This window comes from Pleurodeles waltl, chromosome 11 (genome assembly GCF_031143425.1).
Source record: "Pleurodeles waltl isolate 20211129_DDA chromosome 11, aPleWal1.hap1.20221129, whole genome shotgun sequence".
In the NCBI taxonomy this organism is placed as follows: Eukaryota; Metazoa; Chordata; class Amphibia; order Caudata; family Salamandridae; genus Pleurodeles; species Pleurodeles waltl.
The window spans coordinates 795,175,867-795,190,692 of NC_090450.1; the positions used below are offsets into that span (position 1 = coordinate 795,175,867).

The following is a 14,826-nucleotide window of genomic DNA, read 5'->3' on the forward strand; positions in this document are numbered from 1 at the left end:
GACTGTTGGTTATGAGGGTCAGTTACTTAAGCTGAGTTCAAAGCTCTACCTGCTATAATCTCATTTATGAAGAGCCCACAGTCTCCACCATGGCCAGTTAGCCGATTCAAAGCTAGATGCTGGTGGAGCTAGGACTGAGCGGGCAGACACAAATTACCCGCTGTACTCCCTGTGCTGCCAACCCTGCTTACATTTGGTTCCCCGACAGTGGAAATATTCCACTGCTTCGTTTATTGCATTTTTTTGGGCAGTAGCCCTCCCCCATTCACGTTTGATGTCCGTAAAATAGTGAGGGCGACTGTGCTTTGTTAAGGTGCAATTCCGTTGTTAAACAGAAACATATCACAGGGCGTAATAAATTAATCTGAGACGCGGGTGTAAAGAAAGTTTCCCATCGCCCACTTCCAGGCCGCTTTACTTTGTAGAGTTAAAATCCAATCCAACCTGTTCTAAACGCTCACAGGAACAAAATAGGTGTAGGATCCCGGGTGGAGCTGGTAGTCCTAGACGTGGTGCGCATGGGGAGAGGTTCTTAATTCTATCAAAGGAGGTGTTTTATCATCCTAGTTCACTCATCCCTGCGCGTAAAACATGCATCGGAGGTAGGTTAACTTGTTATTACACCTTCCTTGATTGTTATGTGTCTTTTTTTTAGATTCAATTAAAAAGTAAATTATTTTGTAAACAGCTACATATGTTTTTGTACCCTTTTATACATTGTTAACCTGTTTATATAAGATAATTAAAATTCAGCATGTGAAGCAGGTTAATATTTGGGACTTCCCTCGCCTTTCAGTGTCCTTGTTCTTGCCCTATGCCCCATTCAGCCACTTTCAAACACTTCGACAGGTCCAGGCCTAGGAACAGAGGGACGGAGACCATCTAAGGTGCAGCTGGGCAGCGGGGATTCGTCTTAGTTGCCGGGAAAGTCTCGCGGAATGTTTCAAAAGAGCTGGGCTTGAAGGGTGCGGTTATTTTTAATGCGCGTAGAGCTGCGCGAATTACCCCTTTCATAAGTAATCCTTTTTAACACACTGAACAGCTACGGAGAAAAGCGTGTATAAGGATTTGCTTGTTTAAGAGCCTAATGTCAAAAATAATACAAGAACATACGTTAGATTCAATCTGGAGTGTTCTTGTTTGAGGAGGAAACAAACTGAAACAAATCTGAAACTTTTTGTGTTAATTTACAATTTAAAACAATTAAATATGTTATATTGTTTAAAGGCATAGAACTTCATATATAGAAAACGTTGTGAACGGATATTAAAGTCAGAGGTTTAAAATGACAAGGCCGCTTTCGATTTTCAAAAGTAGTGTTAACCATATACAAAATGTCTAGCGCCGCATCTTTCTACTTCTTGTAAAATACAGAGAATGTAATAGTACATTTTCAGCCACCAATTATCCACCGAAAATAACTTTTTTCATTACAGGTAAAGAGTGAGAATTATAAAGCGGGCTAATGTTATCCTTGTTTTGTCACTCTTAAGTTGACGTTTTTATATTTTAAAGTTAGATCATTAAAGACGAATTAGCAGCTAAGAATGAAATCAGACTAAGAAGCGAATGGTATAGATGGGCCAATACTGGGTGAAGTCTAACATTTATGGGATTTTTTTCAGTTCTGATGAAATACCGTATATGGAACAAGTGTCCCCTGTTATGAATTAGGAATGAGTATGTGTGTTTATGTCTGAGTATTTCTGCCTTATGTCTACGGAAAATGTATGATGTACCTCCCCCCTCTCCGTCTTAGATATATATATATATATATATATATATATATATATATATATATATATATATATATGTATGTATTTGTGCAACTCAGCCCTCTAGCCTTACAAGAAGACCTACCATTAAAGCGGGTAATAGTAACACCCGCTATTTACACCAAAGGCAGACGTGTGGTTTGAAATAGTATAGAAAACGCATTTCTCTGTCGTTACATATGGGATGAAACATACCTAGTTTTGAGACTTAAATAATTAATACTTGTTCGGCATCTGAGGAGTCCTTGATAAACGTATTTTGAAGTACTAACGCCGAAGCAAGTGTTTTGTAACTGCCACACGAACTTCGTGATTAGTTGGCGAACTATAATGAAAGTGCGTGTGGCATTTTTTCCCACATTACAAGTAGTTTGGTTAGAGTGTAAAATCATATTCCTGAGACATCAGTGGACTGGAGCAAACCCGAACCATGTATTCCAATAGGCACTGTAAGCAAACTCACATACATAAAAGAAATGCTCATGTTGAACAGTGGGAGGAAAACACGCCTGTGAATGGTGGCTGCGTGACTCAGTCACTGATAAATGAAGTAGTCCATGCCTGTTTTTTTTTGCATTGGCACCGGACTGTTCCGATCAGACTGCAGTGCACACGCACCCGTCCGATGACAATTGTGTATCCCCAGTGCCCCAGGACGCTCACTCCTTATCCAGTCACCGGGCCGACAAAACTGATCGTGGGCTATACGTGTTCCAGAATGAAGCCCCCTCTCCCCCCCAGACAACAGCAGCGGGTGCGACGTTTTATATATTAACGTCAATTCACTAAAATTCCAGGGGTAGCGGAAGAGCCATCCCACGGCCATCAAGGTCCCTTGTCCTTAAATTTCACTCTCACACCTGCTTACACACGCTCACACCTACACACACGCTCACACGTAAACACACATACATCTGCAAGCACGCACACAACACACATTGCAAAGCATTTAAAAAAAAATATGAGCAGCCTTTGTGTTCCAGGCATTGGCTTTGCCACCCCTGAGGCTAGGGATGGCAAAGGCAGAAATAGGGGCCGCCAGGGGGGACCCCTAAATTACGCCCATGGTTTTATAACAGATCTTTACTTAGTTGGCAACTGACGCACCCAGGTCGCCCACGACACCCAGCCGATAACCGCACTCGTGTACTTAATGTACATTATCTGTATATAAACAATACCGTGGTGTGGGAAGTGTGGGGTCAAAACTGTGGAGTGGGAAGTGTGGGGCCAAAACTGTGGAGTGGGAAGGGTGGGGCGCTCCCTTCTCATCCTCAGCCGCAGCTATTGCCCTGTCCTTTCGGCGTCGATACTTTACCTGTGTATAAACAGGAGTGACGTTGAAACGTAAAAGGAATGCTTCTATTTCCTATTTTTAAGGAACCTGACTTTTGCCATACATCTGATTTCAGGGACAGGTGGTCTGATTCGGTAGGTTCAGTAAACCCAATTGATTTGCACAAAGATGAAGTGTGATTTTTAGCAGCAATACAAGATAAGGAATTCTTAATAGTTTAATCTCCTAGGTCAGGTCTAAAATGCGCCAGGACGGCAAGTCCCTAACCTGGGAAGTACCACCGAAAAAATAAGAGCATATGTCGGGGCCAAATTCCTATTCATTTGAACAAAACAGACAGCCTATTTCGCGGTCTTGTTTCACACATGTTCCGCTTTCCTGACGGGTGTCAATAAAAACATTAACGTGGAAACCTCTCAATTTCGCCACGCCGTGATGTCACTAGCTGGAGGTTGGCGGTTGCTGATGTTAAACTCGTGCGCTATCAGGTCACCTGATAAAGACCGCCGGAACGGTCACCTTCTTTGCGGACTAACAAGATGCTCGAAGGCAGACGGACCTGTCGACAGAAATAAGGAATTTTGATTGCAATTAGAAATATGTGCACCTAACACACTCAGTATTCTGAAACTTTAGATGAGATGGCATTTTTGGTAAAATATACAGAACGAAAGGTGGGGTGGGTGAAAAATGATGGGGGTGGGGCTAAACTGTTACAAGCGGCCTCTTGTCGAAATACGCGAGCAGCGAATGCGTTCAGCGCCCTTCCCCCCGAGAAAGGAGGGAGGACTCAGACCGACTGCGTGACAAGAGCAAGGTCAACAGTGCTTTGCTTACTTGACATTACTTTTTCCGCATTTCAGTCCATGTGTTTTAGGAATACGTTTTTCTCAGTTCCTGCTTCTGACTACCCTCGCATCAGGTAGCTGGACTGTGGCATTTACTTTCGGTCATCATCATGTTTCCCTTTCGAGGTAAACAAGACTCGAGCCACCCTCCAGCATGACAGCTCACCTCATTTCAGCCGTGTATTCGCGCTGAAAGGGCAGGGCATGAGACCTCTGAAGTAAGTTAGTTGGAGTGTTTCCCATTTTACTTTTGGATTCTCCATTCATAGGTAAAGCGCAGGAGAGAGGTGACAGATTACGCTCACTTAAAAAGAAAAAAAACGCGGCGGTGGCATAGGCCGAAGGGATGCAGCATTTCATTCAGGCCCCGGTGAGACCGCTACCTGGTTAACCCAATGCAAATCATTTTATTAGCGATCATTTCGACTATTAGCGAAACAGGAAGCGATACATCTTGATACCAGACTGTGCTTTCTTAGGTGGCGAAAGGAGATTGAAGGTTGCCTATTGGGAAACTGTTTACAAACACAGTATAACATGAGACGGTGTCATATTTACACTAAAGCAAACAATGCTTTAACTCAGTGGTTCTCGACCTTTCGACTCCTGTGGACCCCACTTAATCACTACTAGAACCCAAGCACCTCCAGTGAATCACTAGTGGAATTAGGGGCCCCCACTGAATCAGGGGCCTCCACTTGAAGCAGGAGACCTCAGCCTAATCATCTGTGATGATTTGAACTGCAAAACACACAAAAACCCAGGACCAAGCATTTTTCAAACAAATATACAGAATATTTAATTATTTATCTAATTCGCAAACATATTAAAAAAAAACTAAATTTTAATGGGAAGGCTGGACCTTTCCTAAATTCAATTTAGACCACTAGTCTCCATACCACATTCTGTTTGATGCACTGCTTCCATGAATCAGAATGAGGACACAAGCTTAATTTTTAGACTTCAGTTTCAAATTCCTTCACATTTGTAGTACATTTTCGAAATGTTCAGATTTACATTTTGTGTTTTAAAATGTATACACTCTTTATTAATCTGCTAATAATATTTAATTTTCTGTGCAGTGGCAGACCCTCTGAGTAGGATTTGCAGACCCCCAGGGGTCCCTGAACCACAGGTTGGGAACCACTGCTTTACATTGCTCAGCATCCATACAAGTATACTAACCAGATACCCTTCATTGGCAAAGAAAGAGATCACGATCTACATGTTTTATCACAGTTATTAGTAGATACTAGAACATAAAACCTCCATGAAGGCCCAGTGAGGTATTCTGGCTTTAGCAACCTGAAGATAGTGATGATTATATGTTGTTTTCCCAGTGTGCGTGCAGGTGCCAAGGCTGGGGTCAGTAAGAGAGGAGCTTTCCTTCACACAATGCTCTTTCAGTCCTCAGCTCTCTCTCTCCTGGGCTTTTGTTGTTGCCAATCATTTTCCACCTAAGGAAAAGAAAGGTGATGATATTTATCTTCTCCCTCTAGTTATGTATTCAGGTGGAGATCCTTTATTAAATGGACCATTTACAGTACATTATATTTCAAGTTCGTCCTATCTGGCCAACCTGCTCGAAAAATCAATTTATGGGCAGCTGTTGAAATCTGTTCAGATGGGCTTTGGTGATGGTTGCAGTAAAAACATCATAATTGTTTCTTCCCTGGATACCTTCCATTGCTGTTCAGATAATAATATTCCGATTGCATTTATTATACTTGACCTGTCAACCGTCAAATCTTACTGTCTAGGGTGCAATATTTTGGTATCAAAGGCTTCAGACTGTCATGGCTGTCAGATTTACTCGTGTGGTGTTGTCTAGGGGTCATTCTTGCCCCCCTTTTTCTGTTTAAACCTTAAATGTCCTCACTGTTTTACCTAATTGAGAGCTATGGCTTCACTCTTTTCCTATACACGGATGACCCCCAGATCATCAGATTACTGTTGGAATAGCTGATGCTGAGCAAAACTCTGGCACTCAATTGTATATGTCTTATAAGGTGTACTTTTTGAGGAGTGCTAAAAAATTCAAATTAAGTGGGGGAAAATGAAATGTCCTTCTACATTTTGAGACTTGCTTCTATGACCAGAAGTTTTGGAGGCCATGCCACCTCTGATTTGTAGTGTAAGAAACCTGGGCATCAGATTATACAGTTCTCTGTCTTTAGCAGACTAAGGGCCAGATGTAGCAAAGGGTTTTACCCATTCTGTGTCTATGGGAAAATTCGTTGGTACATATGGCCCCAAATCTCCAGTGTACCCAAATCTTGTTTCTTCAAGCTTTATTTTCTAAAGCACATTCTGTACCTTTTGAACCTTCCACAGAAGTTACAGCTGCTGAATGCTTTAGGCTTATCTAGACAGGACTACTGAGCTCCATATATCTTGAACTTCCTGCTGATCAGATATGGAGGCTTCACTGATCCACAATTACACTGTTAGGATTGTGCTGGGCTTTAAAAGGGGTAGACCTTCTGCTTTAAGACAAGTTCGTTGGTTACCAGGGAAACAACCAATTCCGTCTACATCCATGTGCTTGCTTCATAAATCAGTATCTATGACACACTTTTTCATTTATGCTGTAGATTCCAATAGTACTGTCCTAGCCACTTATTGAGATCAGTTAGTCATAAACTGTTAAAAGGTTCCTACATTTGGCCTCAAGACAGCAACAGAGCTTTAACTGTGGCTGCTAAACATTGGAACTCTTTGTCACTGCAGCTGTGATCTGAACCAAATCTTCTGCAATTTTAGATTGATTAAAACGTGGCTTTTTCCCAGGGTCCCACAAGGACTTCTTAAGTATCCTTTAACTTTTATCGTGGCCTCTGTGCACTACAAGGTATTCTGTCTAACAACAAGTATTCCTGTTTTGGGTGTAAACAATGTCTAACAAATGCCGACAAATAAATAAAATTATATGAACCTTCAGGCCGCAAATGAAAGCGGGTAAATTGGAAAGCACATCCAGTTTATCGTGGTCGCCTCTTGTCAAGTGTCCACGACCAAGAGGTATACTTCCTAGGGGCACATCTACAACATGCAACCGCGGGTCCCCATATTTGTGTTCCACGCCTTTTAACTTTGTCGGACGGTGCCCGAATCTTCCAGGGCCGCGTTTCAAGAGACGCCCTTGGTTTCCTGTAGTAATTTTTTGAGTAACGTAGTCTGAGCAGAAACCGCATGCCTTCCTATCCTTGTCTTCAGGGCTCCGCGTGCCTCCTTCTGGCCTGGGAGGCGGGTCGGGGGCCTGTGCAGTCCTGTGTTATGGATTAGTGGGGCAGATGAACGAGGTGTCGCTGCACTGGTGATGGAAGAAGCCGATTGGATTTCTAGCGGCTGCAAAATGATCTAACCACATGCTCCGCTGTGTGTATCCCGGCACTGGTGGCTTCCCGCTCCAGACCCTTTCCATTAATGTACTTTAGATTATTTTTTTGCTACTTATGCCTTTTATTTCTGATATAACAACGTCAAAGTATCGAGAGCACTCACACAAGTAAACGAGGCTGAATCTAAAGATTCCAAAATGATGTGGGAAGAAAGCTGACACAAGAGCGGATATATTCAAGTTATCTCTGGCATAAGGACATTCAAAAATGTAATTTCAAAAGCAGCCGGCTTTACCGCTAAATATCTTTTTCTCACGCCCTTCAATTCAGTTTTAGGAAGTACTATAAATGTTTTCTCGGCCTAGACCAGTTCAATAGAGGCATCTGGTGGGCTGGTGATGTGATGCACATAAGCTTCACAAAAAATAAACCTTTAATTGGCTGGGTGAAAATGCCATCAAGGGGAGATGTCAAATAAGCATGCCCATTAGGCAATATAATAGGTTGATGCCCCAGCTCAGTAATTTTCAGATTCTGGTAGGCCAACAAATGTTTTGTATACGTTTCGTATTAGGGAGTATAAGCCCTGTCTACTAAGGTAATACTATAGACATCGAATTTAGTTGTTCTTGGTGCAAACACAAGTCTATTCAAATGATTAATTGCCTCCAGACCCACTGCATTACAAACACGCCTTTGGCGTGCCCTTAGTATAGTAAAGCTCCTTTTTTAAAAATTTGCTCTTCTCACTTATTACATACTCAAATTTATCTTTATAATGAAAATATAACCTTTAAGGATAGCAGATGTCAATTATTTTCAGGGATGACCATTTAACACCCAACACACTCCTGTCTGCACAACAAACCTGTTTTCAAAGTAACAAAGACCTGCATGAAAGGCACCTGAGCAATAACCATGCATCCCAGCAATTCGGTACTAGTGCACATGGGCATAAGGACTCCATTTCCAACTGGCCGCTACTCCTGAGAGGGTGGATCCGTGTCTGACAATGCTTCCTCCATACCTTGCCTTGGCACAGTGCCACCAGTCTCTCTGAGGCAGTGTCTTCTTGAACTCTTCATTGTTTTCCTAAATGGCAAGTCGGCCTCCGGCCTTTACCAAGAATTTATTATGTGGCTTTGGGTGAAACGCAATTAATCTGAAATCTTTTCAGTGGAGTAACATGACAGGACATAATTTCCCCAAAATATTTGCTTGATGTAGTGTGGTGAGAATATGTTCTTTAGGACCCTCGCGGTTCTGGGCGGACTCAACACAGGAATTGCGTAACTTGCTAGAAGGAGCTAAGGTGTGGTTATTAACAGTTATGATGTAATCAGAATCTAGTGTGTGATTGTATGCTGTGGAATAAAGACAATTGTTATAGAACTCGGTGTGAGGTGTATTCATTTTCATGCTCCCGGCTAGGATGAACACATGACTGGCGACTAAGGTGGACTAAGTGCCACAAAGAAACAAGACTGCTCTCCCTGAGAGTTTGAAGTGAAACTGAAAACTGCTTGTGATTGCCACACGCATTCAAATCAATGAGAAGCAGTTCGAAGTTGGAGTGTGTGGAATCAAAGCCCCGCTTCAGCCCATATATGGCCTTTGAAGAAGTTGAAGGCCCTGTGGAGGAGCAAATTCGAAAAACCCACCAGAATCCGATGGTAAGGCCGAAAGAAGTAATATTGCATCACGCCTTAACACAGAGCCATAATCTATGCAAAGCAAATGCTAAAGGCAGTGATAACCAGGTACGAAAGTACAAACGTACTTACCAGCAGGAGCGAGGGAAATGTCACAACCTTATATCTGGTGCGATGACCTAGGCCCAGTTGAGAGGCTGATGCATACACAGCAGGGAGTGGCATCCAGTGCAATGAAAGCCATCAGAATAGTAAATATTTTCAGTGGTTGCAGAAAAGAGTGCAAAGTATGATGCAACTGTGTTTCTAAAACTACCATTGAACAATGCCAAGAAGCAGATTATTGGCGCCAGGTGGACAGCTTGGATTGAGACCTTTAAATGCCCTAGAAGAAGTAGATGATAACAAAATCATGAAGTATTCATAAAACCTTATCGGTGACGGAGTAAAAGAAATGCTGAAGAAAATCTCACAGACCGATGCAATAATTTACCGTCAGATCAAAGAAGCACTGGGTACCAAGTTCAAACTGATGCCGAATGTTGACTATGAAAGGTTCATTTTCAATCAGGCAAGACAGCAAGCTGGTAAAACGATGGATGAGTTTGTTGAAATACATGAAGTGCTTATCAAACACTGCAAGTTTAGTGAATTTAATGATGAAGTCATACACCTCAGAGTCATCAATGGCTGCCTTTCAGACTCTTTCAGAAGACGCATGTTGGGAGAGACACTCAGTTTAGAGAAAATACTAATGGCTGCAAGAGCCAATGATAGAGCAGGTCGACAAGCTGCTTATGTGGAAGTTGGAACAGTGAAAAATGAATCAGCGTTGGTCATGAAAAGCAAGCACAAGTACAAGGTAGATGCATGCAAGTTCATGCCTTCAAAAAAGAAAACTTTGTGTTTCCGAGGTGGATTTGCATTTCCCCATGAAGGTGAATGTCCAGCCATAGGACAGACGTGCAAAGTTTGCAGGAAAGAAAACCACTTCATAACAGTTTGCAAAGCGAAAGAGAAACCAAACTAGTCGCAGTGAGAAAAGAATATGGACACCAGAAGGTTCCAGAAGCATTCTCACCATGCTCACTAGACCAAAAAGCAACATCAGCTACAAGAAGAAGAAACCAGACCAAGTTGATTGTCATTGAGCTCATCCTACGGAGGCTTTTTAAAGTCAATATCAAGCACCACTGAAGAAGATGAATGTGCAATGATGCTATTAACCGAGGAACGACAGGCTGCTTGAAAAGAAGAAGGAAAGACAAACCAAACCATCAAACAAAACAATCAAATTAATTTGGACATTGCCTTTATCTTAGACAGTGGTGTGTCGATTAACATCATGGCAGTCGAGAAGTTCAATAGCCTGTCTTCTGTGCCATGCCTCACTCAGTCAAACACAAAAGTATACATGTGGGCTGCCTCCAAACCGTTGCAGAGTCAAAGGTCATTCTCAGAGACAATGTGACACAAAGCAGTATCCGTGCAAGTACCAATTCACATTCTTCAAGGATCTTTGTCCAGTTCATGCCTATTCAGTTTTGCCACTGCTGCTGACATGGCACTAATATTTCTCAGTTACAACCTCCACACTCAATCTGATACTGTGAGCCAGTTTCCATCATTGTTTCATGGCATTGGAAGGCTCAATACAATGAAAGTGCAATGTCACATTGATGAGGACATTCGCCCTGTTGACCAGCGGCACCGCAGTGTTGCTTTTCTCTTGCAAGAAGCCGCTGAGAAAGAAGTAGAAACACTGTTTAAGCATGACATCATCAAGCACTCCACCGGCCCTACACAATGGGTTTTGCACATAGTCGTGGTGCAAAAAAAAGGACAGTGGAGGTGCAGTTCACATCGGTGTTGCTGTGCCAGGCCAACAAAGGAATTGTGAGAGAAAGATTTCTTGGTCCACACATAGCAGGCATGATCATCAACCGAACGGTGCCAAAGCTTTCTCAAGTCGTGACCTGAAAAAAGGGATCCACCAACAAGATACATTTGTGACTTTTTTACGTATTGACAGACTTGACTAAACTAAATGTCCCTTTCCATTGGTCTGCTGGATGAGATCAAAGCTTCAAAAGAATAAACCAAGGAATCGAGAATGTAAAAGAGATGGGCCATTTTGACCCCAAGTTACATACTGAGATTACAGTAGATGCAAACCCGGTGGGGTTGGGGGCAATCATTTTTCCACATAATAGTCATCTGAATGCTCAGAGACACATTGTGGCCCATGCCAGGCAAAGTCTGCCTGACACAGAATGTTTCTATTCTCAGCCAGAGAAGGGGAGTCTGGCTATTGTGTGGACCTGCAAACATTTTCCTGTGTTTCTATATGGAAAACATTTCACTATTGTTACAGACCACCAAGTACTGCTCACTATTTTTGAAAACCTGAAAGCCAATATGCCCCTTCACATTGAGAGGTGTGGATTGTGCCTGAAGGGTACGACTATGCCACTGAACACAAGCCAGGCACAGAGCAGAACACTGCTGACTATGTTTCACGAGTACTGCTACATCGTTGTTGACATTTTGACATCCAAAATGGCTGAGAAGTACATTAACTTCATTGTGAGATACAGCACACCAGCAGCCCTATCCATTGAATAGATTGTTGCTGCTACCAGTGCAGATAAGAACTTGTCTGTCATCAAAGACATAATTTTTCTCAATCGTGGAAGAAGAGTGCTTGACCTTTTGCTGACGATGTTGAATTTCAAAAATTCAAAAATGTGCAAGATGAACTGTTTGTAACCACAGAAGGTGTTGTATTGAGAGGCTCGAGAATCGCCATACCTGACAGTCTAGGACAGCAAGTCATTGAACTAGCCCATGAAGGACATTGTGCCATTGTAGCCACCAATAAAAAGAGCCCTCAGAGACCAGGCACGAGTGCCATCTTTGCAACTGACTTTCCCCCAAAGTGACGCAGCATCCATTGACAATGTCTGCCCTTCCTGCACAGGCTTGGGAAAAAGTTGCAGTTGATTTCTTTAGGCCCATAGGAAACAGACATCATCTCATGGTAGTCATTGATGAGTATTCACACTTCCCTTTGGTAGAGGAGTTATCATCAACAATCCATGGCAAGGTAATTGAGCGTCTGGATGGCATCTTTGCAGCATGGGGCATCCCCATCATTCTCAAATCTGGCAATGGTCCTCCATTCATTATCAAAGAATTCTAGTTTCTAGTCAGACTAAATGTCAAGCATCAAAAGAGTGTTCCCCTATGGCCCCAAGCCAATGATATTATGGGAACGATTAATGGGTACCTTCAAAAGGGTAATTTAATAAGCATCAATAGAGGGGGTCTAGTTAAACCAGGCTCTGTGTGTATCATTTAACTCCTCACTCCACAACTGGTGACAGTCGTCACACCTTGCTATTTGGGAGAGCTATTGGAACCAAACTGCCACAGTGGACAGTGGACAATGGACCGATCCTAAATGCTGATAAGGTTTGTTTTCACAGACACTTCTCAAAAGTGCAAAATGAAAATATAGGCTGATCGGCGTCGATGAGCTCAGGAAACAGTCTTCGATGAAGGTGACTGGGTCCTGGTCAAGCTGAAAGAAAAGCCGAAAACAGACACTCCGTTTGATGTCAATTCTCTGAGGGTTGTGAAGTGCAAAGCGCACATGGTGGCAGCTCATCAAGTCCCCAGTGGCTCCCAGAAAGTACATCACATGAGGCTCATCACACTTTAAGCACCTACCTCATTGTTCATCAGCTCCTGCAATTATGAATAAGGCGATCCCGCTTAACAGTCCAGATCAAGCATCAGTACCTGTGCCATCAGTGCACATCCAGAGTGCATCTCAAACACCTCATACCACTCGAGGTGGTCAACTAATGTGGGTGCCTCAACGACTGGTTGAAGAAATATAATGTGACTGTTAATTCTTTTTATTTAACAAAGGGGCAATGTAGTGGGAAGACTATGTGCTCTAGCTCCCTTGTGGTTCTGGGTAGACTCAACAGAGGAATTATGTAACTTGCTGGGAGGTGTTAAGGTGTGGTTATTAATGGTTATGATGTAATCAGAGTGCAGTGTGTGAATGTATGCTGAGGAATAAAGACGTTGGTTATGAAGATCTGTGTGAATTCATTTGCATGATTCTGGGCTGGGAAGGATGCTTCACTTGACAACCCACCCACTGTTAACTGAAGGAAAAATGGCTACAATTTACGGAACAGATGAGTGAGTTCTTAGATCCCTTTAGCAGTATACTATCTATGTGCATATGCAGCTTTTGCCTAGTCACATGACTGCAGACACAAGATCTGTGAAGCTGGTCCTCTCTCTTATGCTCTCACACCCTCATTCCACTGTCATACATGCCAATAGACCCTTTTCAGATGGGAGACTTCTGATTTTTGAGAACGAAAATGGCTTTATTTCTGCTGTCTCCCGCCTAGAATTTTATTAGTTTCAATATAAGTCAAAAAATAAATTCCCTGATTTTTCTTTAAAAATTCTCACTTACCTGCAGTAAAATGTTGTCAAGGATGCACCATTGGGTTGTTTTAGGTACCAGAACCCCCCGGGGGCCATTAGTATTTGTAATGCTTTGGTGGTGGTTTGAAGACTGAGGCCTTGCCGCCAACAAGCCATTTTATTTCCTTTGGTGATGTCATGTGGGTGCCATGTTATCTGGCCCAACACCTGTGTGTATTAAGCCACCCTCTCCTCTCCTGGGCCACATGGATCAGCCATCCCACAATTACATTCCTCCTTAACTGTAAAAGACAAACAGGTTGGTGGGAATGGGGAGGAAACAGAGGAGAAACAAAACATGAAAGATACTGATGCTGGCAGACACACAGTTATCACAGAGTCTTGCCCGAGTATTTGGCTGACAATGGTCACCAGTCACTGCAGTACAAATTCTCAGAATTTCTATGAAGGGGTGGGATTGGACCATAGCTGGTATCTCGTGGCACCACCTTGCTGGACTGGTATTATTAACAAACCTGACTCTGTTGTTTGGTAGTCAACTTGAACCCCTTCTCTGCCAGGAGCCAACCCTTGAATGCCGGTGGTAGTTGGTATATTGGACTCAAGGGTCATCGGGGCAGTTGTTTAGATCTTACTCCCCTTGGAGACTGGTGCCATCAGTCAGGGGCAAATGAGTGGGGGAGGGCTGTCAAAGTGGTTTAAAGAACTAGGGCACAAATTTAAGAAAAAGTGCCGCTGCATCCAATTCAGCGCCACTTGTCTTGTACCCCGTTGCGCCCCCTACCGCCACCATGTGACAACTGTATTTAATATACGGCACACACTGATGCAGGGTAGGGGCAATAGCATCAATATTTTTTATGCTATTGATGTACTGTGCAGGGTTAGCGCCAAAATGTTGGCGGTAATCCTGCAGAGTACATAGGGGCCCATTGAAAACAATGGTATGCCCCTTTTTAACGCCTGTGCTGTGCAGGCATTAAAAATAGCGGCTAAAAATGGCACAGTGGAATCTTTTAGATTCCGCTGCACCATTTTTCCAGTACCCCTAAAGGGGGAATGCCCCCCTTGCATACAGTATGCCTGGTGCAGGCATAATGTGGCACAGGGGGTTACAAAGTGGATGCATGCATTGCACCACGTTGTAAATATGGTGCTACGAATTTGGCCTCGGGCCACATTAGCGCCATAAAAATGATGCTAATGTGGTGGAAGGAGGCGCTAGACTTCTTAAATCTGGGCCTAGATGTTTCGTGGGACTGCTTCTGCTCCTCTTCTAGTGGTTATCATTATGCCTTTGATGCAAGTGATGAACAACAGACCATATTCAAATGGGAGTCGGAACTCCCCCCAGGGTGTAAATCCTTTACTAACAATTGGTCTCAGACTTGGAGCTGTCATGGCTTGGCACGTTGGCTTGCTGACGTATTCTGCTGC

General features: G+C 43.0%; 1 long non-coding RNA gene across 1 annotated transcript in view; it reads left to right on the top strand.

Annotated features, from left to right (window-relative positions):
• Nucleotides 1-322: 322 nt before the first annotated feature.
• Nucleotides 323-14,826, top strand: part of LOC138265037 (uncharacterized) — a 137,120-nt gene continuing 122,616 nt past the window's right edge. Inside the window, exon 1 of the long non-coding RNA XR_011199300.1 lies at nt 323-602. This is a non-coding gene — a long non-coding RNA (uncharacterized lncRNA). The remainder of the gene's footprint in view (nt 603-14,826) is intronic.